The sequence below is a fragment of the Alligator sinensis genome, unplaced genomic scaffold (genome assembly GCF_000455745.1).
Source record: "Alligator sinensis unplaced genomic scaffold, ASM45574v1 scaffold1450_1, whole genome shotgun sequence".
Lineage (NCBI taxonomy): Eukaryota > Metazoa > Chordata > Crocodylia > Alligatoridae > Alligator > Alligator sinensis.
In genome coordinates this window covers 78,936-89,094 of record NW_005842873.1, presented here as the reverse complement: position 1 = coordinate 89,094, position 10,159 = coordinate 78,936, and positions in this window count along the sequence as shown.

The following is a 10,159-nucleotide window of genomic DNA, read 5'->3' as shown; positions in this document are numbered from 1 at the left end:
CGGCCTGACCAGTGTCGCATCGAGGGGGAGGATCACCTCCTTGGTCCTGCTCGAAAGGAGGCATCTGTGGATGCACGACAAGGTGCGGTTGGCCTTCCTGCCCGTGTCTCCACACTGTCGGCCCATGTTCATTTTGGCATCAATAACGACTCCAAGTTCCTTCTCTGCCTCTGCGCTGACGAGAAGGGAGTTCCCCAGCCTGTAGGTATGCTGCTGGTTCCTCCTCCCCAGGTGCAGCACCTTGCACTTGGTCAGTGTTGAACCCATCCTGTTCTCATCCGCCCACCCCTGTAACCTGTCTAGGTCCGATTGCAGCCTATTCCTCTCTTCTAGCATGCCCACTTCCCCCCACATCTTAGTGTCATCAGCAAATTTGAACAAGGAGCTTTTTACCCCCTCGTCCAAGCTGCTGATGGAGATGTTGAACAGCGCGGGTCTGAGGACCGAGCCCTGGGGGACCCCACTGCCCACAGCCCTCCAGGTCGAAAAAGACCCGTCCACCACCACTCTCTGGGTGCAGCCCTCCAGGCAATTGGTGACCCATCTGACTGTGTAGGGGTCGACACCACAACCTCCTAATTTTTTTAACGAGAATGAGATGAGAGACAGTGTCAAAGGCCTTCCTAAAGTCCAGAAAGACTACGTCCACCGCGACACCTGCATCCAAGGATTTTGTGACCTGGTCGTAGAAGGGCACCAGGTTGGTCTGACAGGACCTGCCTCGGATGAGCCCGTGTTGGTTGCCCCTAAGCACAATCCCCCTGCCGGCCCCTCGCAGATGTGCTCCCGGATAATGTTCTCAAAGAGCTTCCCCAGGACCGAGGTAAGACTAACGGGCCTGTAGTTTCCTGGGTCCCCCTTCCTCCCTTTTTTGAAAAGGGAGACCACATTGGTCCTTTTCCAGACCTCTGCCACCTCACCAGAGCACCACGAGTGCTTGTAAAGCCATACCAGGGGTCCCACAATGACCTCTGCTAATTCCCTCAGCACTCGGGGGTGAAGATCATCAGGACCTGCTGATTTGAACACGTCCAGTCCTTCCAGAAGTTCCCAGACTAGGTCCTCACTGACCCTGGGCCTGGGTGCGCCCCCCCCTGGGTCCGTCGGGGATCCTGGTGGAGGGGATGACCTGGTCTCTGCTTAGAAAAATGGAGGCAAAGAAATTGTTAAATAGGTTAGCTTTGTCGTCTGGTGAGACCACCAGATTCCCTAGCATGTCCTGCAGAGGCCCCACGTTATTTGGTACTTTCTTTTTACCCCCTATGTATTTAAAAATGGATTTCTTGTTATCCTTGATCCGGGTCGCTAGTCCCAGTTCCATCTCCGCCTTGGCCTTCCTGCCCACCCCAATACAATCCCGAGCAACGGAGGCATAGTACGCCCTGGTGAGGGCTCCTCCCTTGCATTGGGTGCACGCCTCCTTTTTAGCTTGGAGACGTTCCTGGATGCCTTTGGTGAGCCATGGGGGCTTCTGAGCACTCTTGCCCCCTTTGATCCGTGTTGGGATTGCCACCCTTTGGGCTTGGAGGATCATCTCCTTCAGGAATGACCACTCTTGGACTCCCAACTCCCCTCCCCTCCGGGACCTCAGTGCCTCCCCGACTAGTCTCCTTAGCCCAATGAAATTGTTCCTCCTGAAGTCCAGGGCTGCTGTCTTCCTGTCGCGCAGGTGGTCACCAGGGCATCACCCGTGGCCAGGACCAGGTCTAACAGGGCATTTCCCCTGGTGGGGCTGTGCACCTCCTGGGTTAGGTGGAGGTCCTGTATCTTGGCTAGGAACCTACGTGAGCGGTCAGACCTGGCTGACTGCTCCTCCCAGCAGATGTCCGGGTAGTTCAGGTCACCCATGATGACCACATCCTTTGACTTAACTGCCTCCGCGAGCTGATCTGAACATTCTCGGTCCAGCTCTTCCCCCTGGTTGGGTGGTCTGTAGTAGACCGACCCCCACTGTTAAATCCCTTTCTCCCTGACCCCCTTGTATTCTAACCCAGAGCACTTCAGCTTGCCCCTCCTCTGACCCTATGCTGCTCGTTGAGGATGTGAATTGTTCTTTGACGTAGAGTGCTACGCCCCCGCCTTTCCTCCCTGTCCTGTCCCTCCTGTACAGCCCATAGCCCTTGATGTTCACCGCCCAGTTGTGCGTTGAATCCTACCACGTTTCTGTGAGCCCCACTATGTCTGGGTTTGTGTTAGCTAGCAGGAGGGCAAGTTCCTCCTGCTTGTTCCCCATACTACAAGCATTAGTATAGAGGCATTTAAGGCCTCCTGAAGGTGTATGCACCGCCCCGCTAATCCCAGGACTATCTGGGCCCCTGTCTCTTACCTGGGTATGTCTTGTGCTGAAAGATTTATCACTTCCAGTTAAGTAAAGGAATTTCCAGAAAGTTGTGATGTAGTGATGATCCTAGTTACCTTGTGTAATGTTGTCTGAAGGCTCCAGTCTTAAACCTATGTGATATGTGATGGGATTTACATTTTTAACTTGCACACGCTTCGCAGGGTGAAGACACTGAGAACATTTGGCCAAATAGATGTTGACTGGAAGGGTAGAAGGATACTGAATGCGTGATGATCGCACAACCACATCCAGCCCTGTTTTACGTACAAAGAGGGAAGGGTCGGCTGGTTTAAAGAATATGTACTGAGAGGTAGCTAGTGTGTGACTCTGAAGTTTGGCAGAGGGCGGGGCAGTGTGGCAGCTTTATCAACTAACTTGTTCAGAAAGGCATGAGCTTTTGTAAGCAACTGCCTACTTTGTCAGGTGCTACAAAATATGAGACAGTCTCCTTTCATTGAGACATTTTGTATAGCAATGCTTCATAGTCCCTTGTTTATGACACAGTTAGAGAAAACCAGTATCCTACCCATGGATTACAAATAAATGGGTCATGCAAGTCAACTCATTACTGATCGACTGTAGAACTCAGTCTTCTGTAAATATTTTTTAACTGTTTCTGCCACATGGACTCCCAGTGAAATCAATCATGCACAAAGAACTCGGTCAGGAGACAGTCAATCAGGAGGTCAATCCATACTTGCTTTGTTTGTAGTGTGCTGCAGTTCTGACCAAGTGATGCTCGGAAGCTTTCCAAATTCGTGCGTTATGTAAATGAGCTATGCTGATCCTGTTCTTTCTTGGCTGGCTGGGATTTGACGGGTGCAGTAGGAATGCTCTTGTCTTGCTGATGCTTTTTTATAAGGAAACGTCTTCAAGATCCGGCACAAAAGGCATTCGGATGAATACAGGCAGGCTGTTCTCAGCTGTCTGAGTGTGGTGACCTTAAATGAAAATGTGACGCGGGGCAGTGTGAGAGTGTGGAGCAGAGCCTTTACCCGTATCAGTTCTTTGTTGTGCCAGTCTCAGAATAATGAGCATGAAAGATCTCTACTGGCCACCAGGAACTGCAGTTAGCACAGGAGCGTACAAAGGCCCGCAGCTCTGGTGAACTTGGTCAGTCCCAGCATTTTATTAGCAGTTGGTGTTAGTCATAGCAATCTGGCAGAGTGGGTTGTTTGGGCCATTCAAATTTGAACTATTCTGTGAAGTTTGCAAGAAACAGGGAGGGCAGTGCAGAGCTGCACTCTCATAAGAGGCCCACAAGGTGCAGAACACATCTTTCCTGTAGCTGGATAGTTTTCTCCAGTGAAGCCTGTTTTTAGACAGATATGCAACGGGATGTTCCTCTTTAGCACTAGTCTGCATCAGTATGCTGCCCAGGCTCTTGCTTGATGTGGCTTTGGTGATCATAGTTTGTTGAAGTTAAAGTTCACTAGAAATGAATTATAGCTCATTTTAATGTGTGGAAAGCCCTTAGGCACTACTTTGTCTGGACCACATGGTGAAATCTTCCCTTTCCTGGCTTAGGCAGCAAACTGGTCGTCAAAGCCTCCACCTTTGTAGGTGTGTTCTTTGTGCCAGCTCTTCCTCCTACGTCCCAGATGAGCCTCTGCTGCCTTCCCTACTGCGCACTCTTCCACCAGTCCCTTCTCTTTGCCATGGTCAAACACCCTCATGACTTGGGGTCCTTTATCCATCCAGGTTGTCTGAAATGCCATCAACATATGCCAGGCACATTCCTTCTTTTCTCTCAGTATGCTGAGCTACTAGACACTGAAATGAGTTCCCCCCCCTTAGTCCAAAAGGTAAAGACTAGGAGCTCAACAAGCCATACTGTGGTGGTGAAGACAGACTCCAGTCCAGCTTCAGGGACCAAAGGTAACTGCCTTGGCAGATGTCAAGCTACACGGGTGATATGCACGCCCCACAGTATGTCCACCAACTCCTCTGTCCTAGGCATGAGGTCTGCATTAGACACTTAGCACTGAATATTCTAGGATCTACCCATAATTCAAGGGCCTGTCTTTCTGGGCTATTTGACAAATAAATCGACCCCCAATTTTAGCAGGTCTCCTACCGAGAGGCGTAGTTCCACGTTCACCAGTGAGCAGCAATGCTGGTGCAGTGAGGTTGACTGGAAAACACCTGAGTGTTTGATTGCATCACCTCCTTGATGTCTGCTTGCTGCTCGGGAGCTGGTAATCTGAGAGGATTGCTGGTTTTGGTTGAAAGCCAAATGGAATTCTTTCAAACTGGGTGGCCTTGCTAAGGGACCCCACAATATCCACAGACACCTTCTGAATGGCTCTTCTAGGATGGGCAGCTGCTTCAGGGCTGCTTTCCTCTTATCCTGGGCTTTTCCCACCCCTTGACAGGCTGACAGATATTGCCATACTGGCACATTTCATAGATTTCACAGATTTCATAGACATCAGGGCTGGAAGGGACCTCGGAAGATCATCGAGTCCAGCCCCCCGCCCAAAGGGCAGGAAGTCAGCTGGGGTCACAGGATCCCAGCAAGATAAGCATCCAGTTTGCTCTTGAAGGTGTTCAAAGTAGGTGCTTGAGCCACCTCCAATGGCAGGCTATTCCAGACCTTGGGGGCTCGGACAGTAAAGAAATTCTTCCTTGTGTCCCAGCCCGAAACGGTCTTGCAGGAGTTTATAACCGGAGGGTCGATTCGGAGACTTCCGATTCGATTCAGAGAGATTAAAGGGTCCTCTGATTCGATTCGGATTCAGAGATTCGGTCACTGATATGCAAGCCTGTTACAGCAGTCAAAGAAACCGCGACCCCGAAGCAAACATGAAATTCATCACTCACTCTAAGCACTTCCACATCAATCTTTGCCTGGTGCGTTGAATCACTCGGTGCCCTGAGAGAGGGATGTTGTGGGGTGGTAAGTAGAGTCCCCTCTGGTAATGCTTTAGGGGGAACCAACCAATTCCTTCCTAATCCCTGCATGTTCGAAACCTAGCTGGTGAATTTTCCATAAAGGGGCCGCTGCAACTACAGTAATCACTGCTTTCTGTTGCCCTCCTCAAGAGAGGTTGTAGTACCAGTGCTAGCTATCATTGTCTGTCTTTTTGAGGAGGGATCAGCCTGGTGCTGGTCCAGGGTGTCCGTCCTCCTTGGCTGGAACCTGAGTGGCAGCATCGTGGGGTCCCGGCCCAGGGCTAGGGCTCCCTAGGTCCAACAGTAACACTGGCATTCATTCACTCTACGTGCACATGTGGAAGGAGCAGCAGAGCAGCTTCATCCTGGGCATCTTACAGTGGAATAACAATTTAGAAGCTGTTTTTTCAGTTTATCAAAGGTGTCAGGAAGGAAAAGAGAAGGGGTTTGAAACCAGTGGCTAGAGCAGATTGCCAGATCTGTGCGCCTGTGTTCTCATAGTGAAATGCCATGGCATCACTTGCCTCTTCACAGCAGTTAAGCCATTTGTTAAATGGCTAAATGCTCATTGCTAAAAGCCCCCTTCTGAAGAAGTGACTCTGATATTCAGCATCTCATTAGCATCATATTATGCAAGTCCCTTGAAGGCTAATCACTACAGATTTTCTTCGGCTGTTTATTCTTGTCACAGAGCAATTTCACTCTCAGAACGTTACTTTAATTAAAGAAGATGTGCTGCTCAAGGCTGTTGCATGCTCGGAAAATAACATGTGCAGCCCCACAGACGTAGAGGGCATGTGTTCCACCCTAGAGACCAGGTTCGTGCCTCTCCTTTGGTGATGCAAAAAGCTGGATTTTACTCTATGGAACAAAGGTTGCTACCTGGCTGCCATGTTGTTTCGTTTCAATATTACAGCTCCAGTCCCATGCCAATTTATTACTACCCTAGAAGCAGCTCAGGCCCTTAGTGCAGCTACCCTAGACACACAGAAATTGCTGTGCCTGCAATCTGCTGTCTTGTCACTGGCGGCAGCTAGTTGCCCTGTTTTCCACCTTTCTCTGAAACAGCTGGAACAGCAGGCCATTTATGGAACAGCCATCTCACATAGGAAGTTTCTCCCTGTTCCCTGCCTATTATCAAATGATTTATACTCTAAAACAGGAAGGTTTAAATCTCCTGCTTTTATCAGTAGAAATATCTAATCCTTTTTTTCATCCTGCTAACTTTGCATCCTTAATGATACATCAGCAAGAGAGTTATAGTTTCACTTTGCATAGTGTAATCAATTTATTTCTTTTAACAGTTTCAAATTTGCTGCCCTTTAGTTCCATTGAGCTTATTGTCTGTTGTGTTGTCAGAGGATGAAAAGGAGCCGGTATTTACCTTCCTTGTGCTATTCATGCAGTATGTTCAGGCCTCTGTCATGTCCCTTCTCACTCATCTCCTCTCTGGATAGGCCTGATGTTTGCTGACTTGCCGTGTATAGAAGTTTTTTTTCAAGCTCCCCATTATTCTCGTCACCTGTTTTTGAACTCTTTCTTCCACTGTGTCTGTTTGCCAATGGGATGATCTGAACTGGACACTGTATTTGAGGTGATGAAGTTCTGCTGGTCTATACTCTAGCAATAGCATATTTTCAGTATATTTTATCTCACTCCAAATTGTTTTCTTTGGCAAATAAATAGAATAGTCTTTATTTCATGATGAGTAACTCATGGTCTCCGGCAGGCTGTGCAGCTGTAATTCAACAGTTTGAGTCTGGTTTCATACTCGGGAAAGTAATTGCTACGCAGTGCCAAAATAATTTACTCTTCATCATTTAATCCAAGATTTAATACATCTTTAGATTACTTCAGGGAAGAGCCAGGTACAAGTCCCACTATAGCTATAAAGGTGTTTATAAAACTGTCAGAAGCACATGGCCAAAGAAATAAGGCACTGATGTCTGAGGCGGTACAGACAGAACAGTGAGGGCACCGATGCGGTATTTCCAGTGTGTCCCCAGTACTGCTCTTTGCAATGTTGCTATGCCTTGAAACATCCCATGGCGTGGAACAGGACAGCTCTTGGGAGCTGGGGAGAATAAGGTGGGACCTTTAAGAAGCCAGAGCCTGCAGCCTTGATGCATAGGCAGTGCATGTGCCAGTTCACGGGAGCTTCTGGGGCCAAAGTCTGGCACCAGCAGAGGCTGTCTCCTGAACCGAGTTGAGTGAATGCATGCGAGGTTGAAGATGCTGTCTGATTATATTCCCAGTCCATGCCAGAATACAGAGCAGGCCTGGAGCTTGCCTGAAAGGGGGCACGTGTGTCAGGTAATAAGGCTGTCAGAACAGCTTTCCTGCTGGGGTGGATAGTGTCACATGGCTCTGCTACACCCAGCTCCTTTGCAGGCTGCCAGTAGGGCCCAGGAAGCACATGCTAACTTTTTGTCAGTGCCGAACAGGGGAGCTGGTGCCAGGCACTGAGGCAGATCATTCTCATCCCTGGTCCCTCGACCTGGAACCAGCTCCCAGCCAAGGGACTCCTGGAAGACAGGTCCCAGCTTTGCCACCATCTCTGGCTGGGGAAGGCTCCAAGAAAGGTGCTTGTGAATAAAGCAGACAAGGTTCCTTGGGTGAATAAAGCATGCTCTTTCCTGGGAGCCTACATACAAAGCCCTATCTGTGCTACTGCTCAGTAGAGGTCATCGGTGGGACAAGCCATGGACAGAGCAGCAGACCTGGCTTTCAGGACATACCCATAGTGAATGGACTCTGTGCTATAGAGCCAGGGCACCCATCTGCATAACCCATGTGCAATACACATCCAAGCACAGGTTTGCTACTTGTAGCTTTAGGATCTTTCCAAAACGTTCTTTGCGTGCACAGTAGAAATCCACACCAGTCTGGTTTAGGAGAATGAAGGGTTTACTCCAGGGCACAGCATGCAGTGTTTGCAGATGATTGGGCAGCATGCTCCAAAGAAAGCAAATTCTGAAACACATTGTCTTAGTTAAAGCTTGAATGTGTTTTGATATTCCTAGCAGCAGCTTTACATAATGAAGCCACGTCATGGCTGCCCAACAGAAATGTGCTCTAGACACTGGGAACACGTGGGGAGAAATGAGAGATGTTATGTGCACACGATTACATATATGGCTTGCACAGTATTTTAGTCCAGGAATTAAAAGGTTACTTGTCTCGCAGGACATGGGCACAAACTTAGTAAAATAACCATCTATGCGTGCACTGTCGTAGCATACTGCAGCGGTGCCAGTTTTAAGTGCTGAGCATAGTGCTAGTTTCGGGGCTCTGTGGAAGACTGGAACAGAAATTGATAGCTTATTTTCAGCTCCTATGAAATATTGTTAATTTAATTTGTGCTTCATGATATTCATTATCTGAAACATCTAAGGTCTGTGGAAAGATCTGGGATGCTCTGAATATAGAGGTTCCTATTTCTATAACTGGGCGTTTCTGAGTGTGCCTTCAGTAGGCAGACACCCATAGCTTTGCAGGAAACATGAAGGTTGGCACCATGCAAAAAATCTCACCTTGATTTGCACAACCCTGCAATGCACACAAAAGACCACAGCGTAGTAGTCCTCGGAGACGTTGTTATCTCTCATCTGTACCAAGCAGAGCAGGCAATGGTTGTTCTTTTTACTTCCTGTATCCTCCTAGTGCAGTGATTCTCAACCAGGGTGGTTTGGCACTGTGGGGTGCCCTACGATCCTTTCAAGGGTGTGGCAGGGTGTCGCATGTTGTGAGTACTGTTGGGTTTACAGACATGATGCATAAGATAAACCCAGAGATTTCAAATAGAAATTCATAGTGTCAAAAATACTCTGATCTGCTGTGGTCTTTCTGAGTTCCTCGCAATGGAAGAATTGCTTTAGTATTTTTCTATAGTTTAAAAAAACAAGTGAAAACTAAGCTAATTTCCAGCTATTTCCCCTTTCACAGACGGCCTCTTTTTCACCTTGAATCACTACCTCTGCAGTATCTCCCCTGCTTATCTTTGGCCTTCCCCCCTGCTTTTACCCACCTCTGTTCCCTGCTTTTCCTTTTGTCTTTCTAATTTCCACCTGTTTACATTCTCACTGACATCCTGCTGCACTTCTTGCTTCTCTCGTTCCTTGCAGGCGCAGAACAGCAGAGACTCGCTAAGTCTGAAGAAGGGTGACTGCTCCCGAAAGCTTGCTAAGAACTTTTTTTCCAACTACTCAGTTGGTCTAATAAAAGATATCACATCTAGCCAAAGAACCTTGCCTGAAAACTAAGCTGGTATTTTCCAGGGAGTGCCTCAAGTCTATCCAAGAGTGCATTGAATAAAAAAAGGTGGAGAATCACTGCTATAGCAGGAAACTAATAAGTTTAAGTTTTTCATTTTCCTGACCAAGTGAGAGATGTTTGAGGTACTCATTGCAGAGCCAAAGACAGAGAAGTGTTCGTGTAGAAAACAAAGCGGAAAAAATTGTTTAAAACGATGTTCATGGTTATTTTTTATGCTCGTTGCAATACAAATAATTCTAGAACATGTCCTATTTTCTGCAAAGTGGATTTTTTTTTTTTTTTTGGACAGAGCACGAAAGTGAAATCTGAACCTTAGATAATAGAGATTCTTTGCTGAAAATCTGAAGGGAAATGTAAATTTGTGAAAACATGGAGGTTTATAAAACAGCTGGCAGATTCAGGCCCTATTTATCCGAACAAATTATATCAAGTTTAAGAAAACTAACCTGAAAAATCAGAATAAGAAGTGGCTCCAGTGCTGTGGCCAGGCTTCACCTGGCTTTTTAACAAACCTGTGTCTGCTAGCGGGGTCCAAGTCCAGGCAGCAGTATGCTACAAGACGTTGTAGAATAAACTGTCATAGATTCATAGATTCATAGATGTTAGGGTCGGAAGGGACCTCAATAGATCATCGAGTCCGACCCCCTG